Raw genomic sequence first — 12,500 nt, 5'->3', positions numbered from 1 at the left:
TCGCCATGTCTGTTTGCCACAGTTTTCCCGGTGGTGCCGCACCCGGGCTCGCCCCGGCTGACGCAGTTTTCGCGCCGCCCCGGCTGACGCGGTTTCGTGCCGCCCCGGCAGACGCGGTTTTCGCGCCGCCCCGGCTGACGCGGTTTCGTGCCGCCCCGGCAGACGCGGTTTTTTGCCGCCCCGGCTGACGCAGTTCGGACTTGGCACTTTTTGGCTGAGCCTTGCTGGCGGCCCACTCACTCGATCGCCATGTCTGTTTGCCACAGTTTTCCCGGTGGTGCCGCACCCGGGCTCGCCCCGGCAGACGCGTTTTTTTTTTCTTTCGCCCCGGCTGACGCAGTTTTCGCGCCGCCCCGGCAGACGCGGTTTTCGCGCCGCCCCGGCAGACGCGGTTTTTTGCGCCGCCCCGGCTGACGCGGTTTTTTGCCGCCCCGGCTGACGCAGTTCGGACTTGGCACTTTTTGGCTGAGCCTGGCTGGCGGCCCACTCACTCGATCGCCATGTCTGTTTGCCACAGTTTTCCCGGTGGTGCCGCACCCGGGCTCGCCCCGGCTGACGCAGTTTTCGCGCCGCCCCGGCTGACGCGGTTTCGTGCCGCCCCGGCAGACGCGGTTTTTTGCGCCGCCCCGGCTGACGCGGTTTTTTGCCGCCCCGGCTGACGCAGTTCGGACTTGGCACTTTTCGGCTGTGCCTGGCTGGCGGCCCACTCACTCGATCGCCATGTCTGTTTGCCACAGTTTTCCCGGTGGTGCCGCACCCGGGCTCGCCCCGGCAGACGCGTTTTTTTTTTTTCTTTCGCCCCGGCTGACGCAGTTTTCGCGCCGCCCCGGCTGACGCGGTTTCGTGCCGCCCCGGCAGACGCGGTTTTTTGCGCCGCCCCGGCTGACGCGGTTTTTGCCGCCCCGGCTGACGCAGTTCGGACTTAGCACTTTTTGGCTGAGCCTGGCTGGTGGCCCACTCACTCGATCGCCATGTCTGTTAGCCACAGTTTTCCCGGTGGTGCCGCACCCGGGCTCGCCCCGGCTGACGCAGTTTTCGCGCCGCCCCGGCTGACGCGGTTTCGTGCCGCCCCGGCAGACGCGGTTTTCGCGCCGCCCCGGCTGACGCGGTTTTTGCCGCCCCGGCTGACGCAGTTCGGACTTAGCACTTTTCGGCTGTGCCTGGCTGGCGGCCCACTCACTCGATCGCCATGTCTGTTTGCCACAGTTTTCCCGGTGGTGCCGCACCCGGGCTCGCCCCGGCTGACGCAGTTTTCGCGCCGCCCCGGCTGACGCGGTTTCGTGCCGCCCCGGCAGACGCGGTTTTCGCGCCGCCCCGGCTGACGCGGTTTCGTGCCGCCCCGGCAGACGCGGTTTTTTGCCGCCCCAGCTGACGCAGTTCGGACTTAGCACTTTTTGGCTGAGCCTTGCTGGCGGCCCACTCACTCGATCGCCATGTCTGTTTGCCACAGTTTTCCCGGTGGTGCCGCACCCGGGCTCGCCCCGGCAGACGCGTTTTTTTTTTTCTTTCGCCCCGGCTGACGCAGTTTTCGCGCCGCCCCGGCAGACGCGGTTTTCGCGCCGCCCCGGCAGACGCGGTTTTTTGCGCCGCCCCGGCTGACGCGGTTTTTTGCCGCCCCGGCTGACGCAGTTCGGACTTGGCACTTTTTGGCTGAGCCTGGCTGGCGGCCCACTCACTCGATCGCCATGTCTGTTTGCCACAGTTTTCCCGGTGGTGCCGCACCCGGGCTCGCCCCGGCTGACGCAGTTTTCGCGCCGCCCCGGCTGACGCGGTTTCGTGCCGCCCCGGCAGACGCGGTTTTTTGCGCCGCCCCGGCTGACGCGGTTTTTTGCCGCCCCGGCTGACACGGTTCGGACTTTGCACTTTTCCGGCTGTGCCTGGCTGGCGGCCCACTCACTCGATCGCCATGTCTGTTTGCCACAGTTTTCCCGGTGGTGCCGCACCCGGGCTCGCCCCGGCAGACGCGTTTTTTTTTTTTTTTTCTTTCGCCCCGGCTGACGCAGTTTTCGCGCCGCCCCGGCTGACGCGGTTTCGTGCCGCCCCGGCAGACGCGGTTTTTTGCGCCGCCCCGGCTGACGTGGTTTTTGCCGCCCCGGCTGACGCAGTTCGGACTTTGCACTTTTTGGCTGAGCCTGGCTGGCGGCCCACTCACTCGATCGCCATGTCTGTTTGCCACAGTTTTCCCGGTGGTGCCGCACCCGGGCTCGCCCCGGCAGACGCGTTTTTTTTTTTCCTTCGCCCCGGCAGACGTGGTTCCCCCCCCCCCCCCCTCCGTCTTTCTTTTTGTTTTTTTTTTTCGCCGCGGCTGAAGTGGATTTTTCGGTGCCTCGACGCCCCGGTAGTCGCGGTTTTTCCGTTTCCGCACGGCCCCGGCTGACGCTGCTCGGTCACAGTCGCCTTTTGTGGTGATTGCAGACTTCTTGAGCGCGGGTGTTTTTTTTTTTTGTTGTTGTTGTTGTTTTATTACGCATTTGCTCCAGCAGACGCTGTTTAGACTTTTTGTTTCCTCTTTTATCCTGCGACGAGGTGACGAGGTTTATTCGGTGCCCCGCCGCCCCGGCTGAAGTGATTTTTCCTGTCCCGTGCCGCCCCGGCTGACGCGGTTGGGACTTCGCGTTTGTTCGGCCGCCACGGGTTTTGGCGCACTCGCTCGGTTGCTTGTTGTTGCCACTTGTTGCGAACCCAGGTTTCTTGAGCGAGCGCGGGCGTTTTTTCTTCCTTTCTTTCTTTGTTCTATGTGTTAGCGAATCGGCCTTTAATATCACACGAGGACTCACAACCAACAATTTTCAGTTTGAAGTGTAAAAAATCTGCAGGTGTTGACGTAACTGACTTGCCCCGTACCCTTGAGTACATCCATGAAGTTCTCGTAGTACTACTAAATCGCATTATTCCAAGTGGAGAAATTCCCATAAACTTGCAAACCTCTACACGAAAATCGGTGCGCGTGATAAAGTTGAAAATTATCGTCCGATATCAAATGTGCCTTCTATAACACAAATTCTAGGAAAAAAAAAAAAAACACTTGTTCGCCGTTTTCTGCGCCGTGACTGGCAGCACTCCGGCGAAGCGAAACGGGGTCGATTCGAGCACGATATCGGCGTCTTTCGACGTGCTCGCCGGCGACCGTCGCACGAGTACGTCGCACGAGCGCGTCTGCCGGGGCGCCGTTTGCGAAGCCGACGCAAAAGTGGGAACCGCCGCTCGGATGATCGCCGCTTTCGGCAGAGTGAGTGTTGGCACTCCGGGGAAGCGAAACAGCGTGAATGCGCCCACGAAATCGGCGTATTTTGAAGTGCCCGCCGGCGACCGTCGCACGAGTACGGTAAACCGCGTCAGCCGGGGCGTAGTTCGGGACGCCGACGAAAAAGTGGGAAGCGCAACTCGGATCTTCGCCGTTTTTGCAGGAGTGAGTGGCGGCCCTCCTGCGAGACCAAGAAGCATCGATTCGTGCACGAATTCGGCGCCTTTCGACGTGATCGCCGGCGACCGTCGCTCGAGTAGGGCAAACCGCGTCTGCCGGGGCGGGCTTCGGGACGCCGATGCGAAAGTGGGAAACGCTGCTCGGATGTTCGCCGTTTTTGGCCGAGTGAGTGCTGGCACTCGGGCGAAGCCAAACGGGGCCGATTACGGCACGATATCGGCGTCTTTCGACGTGCCCGCCGGCGACCGTCGCACGAGTACGGTAAACCGCGTCAGCCCGGGCGGAGTTCGGGACGCCGATGCGAAAGTGGAGAACGCCGCTCGGATCTTCGCCGTTTTTGGAGGAGTGAGTGGCGGCACTCCGGAGAAGCCAAGGAGCGCCAATTAGCGCACGATATCGGCGTCTTTCGACGCGCTCGCCGGCGACCGTCGCACGAGTAGGGCAAACCGCGTCTGCCGGGGCGGGGTTTACGACGCCGACGCAAAAGTGGGAACCGCCGCTCGGATGTTGGCCGTTTTTGGCAGAGTGAGTGCTGGCACTCCGGCGACGCGAAAGAGCGCGAATGCGCCCACGAAAGTGGCGTATTTGGACGTGCGTGACGGCGACCGCTGCAGGAGTACGAAAAACCACGTCAGCCGGGGCGAGCGACACACGGCGGTCTGGGTGCTTATCGCTGCTATTATAGGGGCACCCCGGCAGACGCAGAAAAAAAAAAAAAAATTTTCGACCTTCTTTTTTGCTGGTCGAGCTCGGGTAACCCAGGTCGCAATGGGAGCCGCGCACGAAAGCGGCGTCGCGAGACGCGTTCGCGGTCGCTAGTCGCACGAGCTCGGCAACCGCGTCAGCCGGCGCGGAGTTCGGGATGCCGACGGCTAAGTGGGTACCGCTGCTCGGATGTTCGCCGTTTTTGGCCGAGTGAGTGCTGGCACTCCGGTGAAGCCAAGGAGCGCCAATTCGTGCACGATATCGGCGTCTTTCGACGTGCCCGCCGGCCACCGCCGCACGAGTACGGCAAACCGCGTCTGCCGGGGCGGGGTTCGCGACGCGTACGCAATAGTGGGAACCGTCGCTCGGATGTTCGTCGTCTTTGGCCGAGCGAGTGCTGGCACTCCGGCGAAGCGAAACGGGGCCGATTCGGGCACGATATCGGCGTATTTCGACGTGCTCGCCGGCGACCGTCGCACGAGTACGGCAAAGCGCGTCTGCCGGGGCGAGGTTTGCGACGCCGACGAAAAAGTGGGAAGCGCCGCTCGGATCTTCGCCGTTTTTGCAGGAGTGAGTGGCGGCCCTCCTGCGAGACCAAGAAGCATCGACTCGCGCACGATATCGGTGTCTTTCGACGTGCCCGCCGGCCACCGCCGCACGAGTACGGCAAACCGCGTATGCCGGGGCGGGGTTGGCGACGCCGACGCAAAAGTGGGAACCGCCACTAGGATGTTCGCCGTTTTTGGCAGAGTGAGTGCTGGCACTCCGGCGAAGCGAAAGAGCGCGAATGCGCCCACGAAAGTGGCGTGTTTGGACGTGCTTGACGACGACCACCGCAGGAAAACGAAAAACCACGTCAGCCGGGGCGAGCGACCCATGGCGGTCTGGGTGCTTATCGCTGCTATTATAGGGGCACCCCGGCAGACGCAAAAAAAAAAAAAAATTTTTTTTCGACATTCTTTTTTGCTCGTCGACCTCGGGTGACCCAGGTCGCAGTGGGAGCCGCGCACGAAAGCGGCGTCGCGAGACGGCTTCGCGGTCGCTAGTCGCACGAGCTCGGCAACCGCGTCTGCCGGGGCGGAGTTCGGGACGCCGACGGCTAAGTGGGAACCGCCGCTCGGATGTTCGCCGTTTGTGGCCGAGTGAGTGCTGGCACTCCGGCGAAGCCAAACGGGGCCGATTCCGGCACGATATCGGCGTCTTTCTACGTGCTCGCCGGCGACCGTCGCACGAGTACGGCAAAGTGCGTCTGCCGGGGCGGGGTTTGCGACGCGTACGCAATAGTGAGAACCGTCGCTCGGATGTTCGTCGTCTTTCGCCGAGCCAGTGCTGGCAATCCGGCGAAGCCGAACGGAGCCGATTCGGGCACGATATCGGCGTCTTTCCACGTGCTCGCCGGCGACCGTCGCACGAGTACGGTAAACCGCGTCAGCCGGGGCGGAGTTCGGGACGCCGATGCGAAAGTGGGAAGCGCCGCTCGGATCTTCGCCGTTTTTGGAGGAGTCAGTGGCGGCACTCCGGTGAAGCCAAGGTGCGCCAATTCGCGCACGATATCGGCGTCTTTCGACGTGCCCGCCGGCCACCGTCGCACGAGTACGGCAAACCTCGTCTGCCGGGGCGGGGTTTGCGACGCCGACGCAAAAGTGGGAACCGCCGCTCGGATGTTCGCCGTTTTTGGCAGAGTGAGTGCTGGCACTCCGGCGAAGCGAAAGAGCGCGAATGCGCCCACGAAAGTGGCGTGTTTGGACGTGCTTGACGACGACCACCGCAGGAAAACGAAAAACCACGTCAGCCGGGGCGAGCGACCCATGGCGGTCTGGGTGCTTATCGCTGCTATTATAGGGGCACCCCGGCAGACGCAAAAAAAAAAAAAATTTTTTTTCGACATTCTTTTTTGCTCGTCGACCTCGGGTGACCCAGGTCGCAGTGGGAGCCGCGCACGAAAGCGGCGTCGCGAGACGGCTTCGCGGTCGCTAGTCGCACGAGCTCGGCAACCGCGTCTGCCGGGGCGGAGTTCGGGACGCCGACGGCTAAGTGGGAACCGCCGCTCGGATGTTCGCCGTTTGTGGCCGAGTGAGTGCTGGCACTCCGGCGAAGCCAAACGGGGCCGATTCCGGCACGATATCGGCGTCTTTCTACGTGCTCGCCGGCGACCGTCGCACGAGTACGGCAAAGTGCGTCTGCCGGGGCGGGGTTTGCGACGCGTACGCAATAGTGAGAACCGTCGCTCGGATGTTCGTCGTCTTTCGCCGAGCCAGTGCTGGCACTCCGGCGAAGCCGAACGGAGCCGATTCGGGCACGATATCGGCGTCTTTCCACGTGCTCGCCGGCGACCGTCGCACGAGTACGGTAAACCGCGTCAGCCGGGGCGGAGTTCGGGACGCCGATGCGAAAGTGGGAAGCGCCGCTCGGATCTTCGCCGTTTTTGGAGGAGTCAGTGGCGGCACTCCGGTGAAGCCAAGGTGCGCCAATTCGCGCACGATATCGGCGTCTTTCGACGTGCCCGCCGGCCACCGTCGCACGAGTACGGCAAACCTCGTCTGCCGGGGCGGGGTTTGCGACGCCGACGCAAAAGTGGGAACCGCCGCTCGGATGTTCGCCGTTTTTGGCAGAGTGAGTGCTGGCACTCCGGCGAAGCGAAAGAGCGTGAATGCGCCCACGAAAGTAGCGTATTTGGACGTGCTTGACGGCGACCGCCGCAGGAGTACGAAAAACCACGTCAGCCGGGGCGAGCGACCCACGGCGGTCTGGGTGCTTATCGCTGCTATTATAGGGGCACCCCGGCAGACGCAGAAAGAAAAAAAAAATGGGGACATGGCGTGCGTCACCGTGCGGCTTCGCAGCGTTGCCGAAGTCGCCGAGCCCTTCGACTGAGCCGAACGGCGGACAGGGAACGTTGGTCGGCCGTTCTAACCTGTCGGTGCCACGCCGAGACGTCGTTAAGGAAAACCGCGTCGTGGGCCTCTACGACGCCGTCGAGTCGTTGTACGTTTGGTGTCCAGCGTGTCGGCGGCGAGTAGCGGACACGTCGTTCACGACTTCGGTCTTTCGCAGTCGACGCGAACTTGCGGAGAGTCGTGGTGCCTCACGTTTTCGGCAGAAACCGCGGCGGAATTTTCCCGTGCGTGCGCGCACGACCTCGGTGCTGTGCCGTCAGCGTAGTGTTGCACAAACTCGTGGCCTACCCAAGGTGCGGTACGTTTGCGGCCGTATCCTCGGTGGGAATTTCGTGAGTAGGGTCGCAAATTCTACGACCTCGGCGGGTTTGAGAGCGACGTAGACTTGTGGCACGCTCAACATGCCACACGTTTCGGGGCACACCCGCGGTGAAATTTTCTCGAGTACGCTCGTATTAGGGCCCAAGGAGGTCTGGGTACTTATCGCTGCTATTATGTGGGGGTTCTCGTGAGCGGCGTACGCGAAAGCGACCGGGTGTCTGATATGCGGCGGGCTTCGGCCTCGTCAAGCGTGTCCTCGGGTCTGCTCCAGGGGAATCCACGGCAGTCGTCTGCAGCCTCATCCGCTTGATGCGTTAGGGGCTGGTTGTCGGACGGTGCCGTTTTACCACGATATCGAGGTGTGTTCCGTGTCGTCCTCGGGCGATTCAGATGCGAAAGCGCCGAAGACGCGGGCGTGACCCGTCGTCTGGCGGCTTTGCAGTCTCGGCTCCGTTGCTAGTTCCGGCCGGTCCACCGACAGTGCAGCGGGCTTGGGCAACCCGCACGGCGCGACCGAGTCGATGCAACGAAAAAGAGCGAGCATGAACGTGCTTCTTGCCGCACGGCTCCCACTCGTCTTTCGGGAAGGTTGTGCCGTAGCGAGCTCGAACGCCGTCATCTCGGAGTGCAAAATAAGCGTGTTGGGGCGCCTGAAGGTGGCCTCCGCCGCACACAGACTGCGTCCGGCCCGCCGAGGGCGAGGACGGACGCGCAGTCGAACGATTACCTGGTTGATCCTGCCAGTAATCATATGCTTGTCTCAAAGATTAAGCCATGCATGTCTAAGTACATGCCGAAATAAGGCGAAACCGCGAATGGCTCATTAAATCAGTTATGGTTCCTTAGATCGTTTCTTCCTACTTGGATAACTGTGGCAATTCTAGAGCTAATACATGCAGTGAGCCTGGAGCCCTTTGGGTAACGGGTGCTTTTATTAGACCAAGATCGATCGGGTTTCGGCCCGTATTGTGTGGTGACTCTGGATAACTTTGTGCTGATCGCATGGCCACGAGCCGGCGACGTTTCTTTCAAGTGTCTGCCTTATCAACTTTCGATGGTAGGTTACTTGCTTACCATGGTTGTTACGGGTAACGGAGAATCAGGGTTCGATTCCGGAGAGGGAGCCTGAGAAACGGCTACCACATCCAAGGAAGGCAGCAGGCGCGCAAATTACCCACTCCCGGCACGGGGAGGTAGTGACGAAAAATAACAATACGGGACTCTTTTGAGGCCCCGTAATTGAAATGAGTACACTCTAAATCCTTTAACGAGGATCAATTGGAGGGCAAGTCTGGTGCCAGCAGCCGCGGTAATTCCAGCTCCAATAGCGTATACTAAAGCTGCTGCGGTTAAAAAGCTCGTAGTTGGATCTCAGTTCCAGACGAGTAGTGCATCTACCCGATGCGACGGCTCGGACTGAACATCATGCCGGTTCTTTCTTGGTGCACTTCATTGTGTGCCTCGAGATGGCCGGTGCTTTTACTTTGAAAAAATTAGAGTGCTCAACGCAGGCGAGTCGCCTGAATAAACTTGCATGGAATAATAGAACAAGACCTCGTTTCTGTTCTGTTGGTTTTTGGAATACGAGGTAATGATTAAGAGGGACGGACGGGGGCATTCGTATTGCGGCGCTAGAGGTGAAATTCTTGGACCGTCGCAAGACGAACTACTGCGAAAGCATTTGCCAAGAATGTTTTCATTGATCAAGAACGAAAGTCAGAGGTTCGAAGGCGATCAGATACCGCCCTAGTTCTGACCATAAACGATGCCAACCAGCGATCCGCCTGAGTTACTCAAATGACTCGGCGGGCAGCTTCCGGGAAACCAAAGTATTTGGGTTCCGGGGGAAGTATGGTTGCAAAGCTGAAACTTAAAGGAATTGACGGAAGGGCACCACCAGGAGTGGAGCCTGCGGCTTAATTTGACTCAACACGGGAAAACTTACCCGGCCCGGACACTGGGAGGATTGACAGATTGAGAGCTCTTTCTTGATTCGGTGGATGGTGGTGCATGGCCGTTCTTAGTTGGTGGAGCGATTTGTCTGGTTAATTCCGATAACGAACGAGACTCTAGCCTATTAAATAGGTGCGGGGTTCCCAGCACCTTACAACCTTCTTAGAGGGACAAGCGGCTCCTAGCCGCACGAAACAGAGCAATAACAGGTCTGTGATGCCCTTAGATGTCCGGGGCCGCACGCGCGCTACACTGAAGGAAGCAGCGTGTCTTTATCCCTGTCTGAAAAGACTGGGTAACCCGTGGAACTTCTTTCGTGATTGGGATAGGGGCTTGCAATTGTTCCCCTTGAACGAGGAATTCCCAGTAAGCGCGAGTCATAAGCTCGCGTTGATTACGTCCCTGCCCTTTGTACACACCGCCCGTCGCTACTACCGATTGAATGATTTAGTGAGGTCTTCGGACCGATGTCCGGCGCGGCCTTTCGGTTGCGCCGGTCTGTTGGAAAGATGACCAAACTTGATCATTTAGAGGAAGTAAAAGTCGTAACAAGGTTTCCGTAGGTGAACCTGCGGAAGGATCATTAACGGATTGTGAAGGGTGAGCGCCTCAGCTGCGTCTGCGCCCGACACTTTCTGCCGCTGACCCCGTTTGGACGCGGGGTCGGCTTTTCCCCACGGGGCTGCCTGAATGTGGAGCGGCACCCCGTGACCAATTGTTGCGCCCAGCGGACGCCAACACCGCGACCTTGGACGGTCGGCCAGGTGGCGGACGCGGGTACAAACGGCGCAACGCACTCATAGGTCGGCTTTCGACCCGCCACTGCACCGTGGCTCGAAGCGCTCGAAATGCGCGACCCGACCGCTGCGGGACCGCCTAGTACTGTAAACAGGAGCGGCGGAGCGCGAACGGCGAGTCGTGGTTACGTCGGTAGAAGGCGAGGCTGCGCGTTCCCGAAACGCCAGCCGAGTGCCCTCCCGACCGTTCGAGCGTGCAAGAACGAGACCCGACAATCGCGCGGCGACTGCCAAGTACGAGAGGAACGGCACAAGCGTCGGCGGTCGGTCAAGGAACTGGCGATGTGACGGGTCCGCTGTGCACCAGTGCATACCGTCCCGCCGTCCGCGGCAAGCGCCTCCGCGTCCTCGGGTGACGGAGGCTGCCGGTCGGTTCTTGCAGGCGAGGGATCTCGCTGGCACCGGTTCGCGTTGACGCGCGGCCGGTCATGGCACGGCGATGCGACGGCCGAGGTGCGCAGTACTCGATGGAGGAACCGCACGCTCCGATGACCGTCCCGCCCTCCGCGGCGTATGCGTACCGACCGTAATGGTTGCAGCAGCGCCGGCCGGCTTTTGAATTCGCCACACGAAACACGGTGCGAGATCGCGGTTAGGGGAGCGTCGACGTTGCCAGGCGTTTTGCTTGCTGCCGAGGGAAAGGCGGCACGGCCACGTCGCGCTCGTCGCGATTAGCGGGTCTGCGCGCTTTGGGAAGGTGCCGCAACGACTTGCCGAAAGAGGAAGCACGGAAGAACGAGGGACTTGGACGTCCCGACAATTGAACGCACTTGCGGCCAGGCCCTTGCTGGCTTCGTTCTTCCGCCTCGAGTAGGCTCGTACGCGGCTCCGGCGCCGAAAGTGGTCCTTGGCACCGACTTCGGTGGACGTGGGAAGTGCCGCGCAAGTACGGCGCGCCTGGCTCCACCTGTTGGCTAAAGTAGGCAGCCGGATCGGCATTTTGGTGTGCGGTGGCAAACCGTGGATGCGAAAAAAGCTTGTGCGATTTCGTGGAACAAAAAGCGGGGGTCCCCCTTTTTATGCGGAGGAGACCGACCCGCCCGCCGTGGTGAACCGCGACGCCACGGTAAAAACGGGAGAGGCTTGTCGATGGGACCGTGCATCCCGCGCTCCACGGAGGCCGGGAGGCGGCCGCCCGAGGAAATGTGTAGCCGTCGAGGCCCGCATCTGCGTGCACTCTTATCCAAATGGGTGTACCGCAGGCATTTTCTGGTTAGGCGGGCCAATGAGAGCGAGCACACAACGATACCTACGGGTCCGGCTTGGAGAACCGGCTTCGACGCCTCCCGAGTATTTATAGAGGGGTGGACCACGAAAGCACTCGCAAGTAGCGGAAGCGAAACGCCGTCCGAAACACACCGTTTGCTCGATTTGCGGCAGCCGAAAAAGGCGCGGCAGAGTTTTGGAGTCCAAGCGTGCGCTGAAAAGCGCCCTTCTTGGCCACTGTTTGGCCGAGTGCCAGAAACGTTTGGTTTTGACTGTACGGAATTGAACAAACACTTTTTCACGACTCTAAGCGGTGGATCACTCGGTTCTCGGGTCGATGAAGAACGCAGCCAGCTGCGAGACTTGGTGTGAATTGCAGGACACACTGAGCACTGATTCTTTGAACGCACATTGCGGCCTTGGGTCTTCCCTTGGCTTCGTCTGTCTGAGGGTCGGATCACATATCAAGAGAGCCTTCGGCGCACAAGGGAACGTGAGCCGTCGACTCGTTTTGACCGCGTCGGCAACACGGACAGCACGCTGAACACCTCACAGCGAGCGCCAACAGCGGCCACTCAAGGGCGAGACGGTGGCGACCGTCGTGCCAGAGCCCAACCGAAACGGGGGCGACCGACTGCATTGAGGATGTGGCACCTCGTTGAGACCGCCGCAGGACTTCGAGTCGGAAGGAAGCCTGCAGGGAAAGTGCGGTCGAGGTTGCGTACTCCTCTCTGCGACCGGGCGCGCAAGAGCTGCGAGAGCCACGGACGCGCAACTTTAACGCACGGTAAACACGAGGAGCGAAAGCCGGCCAGCAAAGCTTCTCCAGCCGTGCGCAAAGTGCGCGAGATCGCAGCCTTGCGTTGCGCTTGTTGCCCTCGAAGTAAGCAGGGTGTCCCGTAGACCGGGCGCTCGAACACGCTGCGGGGCCGTGCCTCCTCCAGGCTTTGCCGCGCGAACAGGGAACGTTCGCGCGCAAAGCGCAGGGAGGTGAGGAGGCTGCGCCCGACGTTTGCGGTTCGCTGCGTACGCGGTTGATGCGGAGAGCACGGCGCGACGACTTGCCGCGAAGCGGAAAAAGTCTCCCGCACGAGTTGGCGAAACGTTGGCGAAGCTTAAGGCGTTCTCGTCGTAGTCCGCCGTCGGTCTAAGTGCTTCGCAGTTCCCGTCCCGTTCAAAAAACTGGGCCACTCCAGT

The 12,500-nt window shown here is 60.9% G+C and overlaps 2 non-coding genes across 2 annotated transcripts; both read left to right on the top strand.

The window, feature by feature from the left end:
* The first annotated feature begins 8,071 nt into the window (after nucleotides 1–8,071).
* LOC142793483 (small subunit ribosomal RNA) lies at nucleotides 8,072–9,886 on the top strand. The gene has a single exon (XR_012891572.1). It is a non-coding gene; the product is annotated as a small subunit ribosomal RNA (ribosomal RNA).
* A 1,719-nt stretch (nucleotides 9,887–11,605) lies between these two features.
* Nucleotides 11,606–11,758, top strand: LOC142793500 (5.8S ribosomal RNA). Its single transcript, XR_012891584.1, has one exon. It is a non-coding gene; the product is annotated as a 5.8S ribosomal RNA (ribosomal RNA).
* The last annotated feature ends 742 nt before the right edge of the window (nucleotides 11,759–12,500 follow it).

This window comes from Rhipicephalus microplus, unplaced genomic scaffold (genome assembly GCF_043290135.1).
Source record: "Rhipicephalus microplus isolate Deutch F79 unplaced genomic scaffold, USDA_Rmic scaffold_303, whole genome shotgun sequence".
NCBI classification, from domain to species: Eukaryota; Metazoa; Arthropoda; class Arachnida; order Ixodida; family Ixodidae; genus Rhipicephalus; species Rhipicephalus microplus.
Note: the sequence above shows the minus strand (reverse complement) of the source record. Positions and strands in the feature narration are given on the sequence as shown.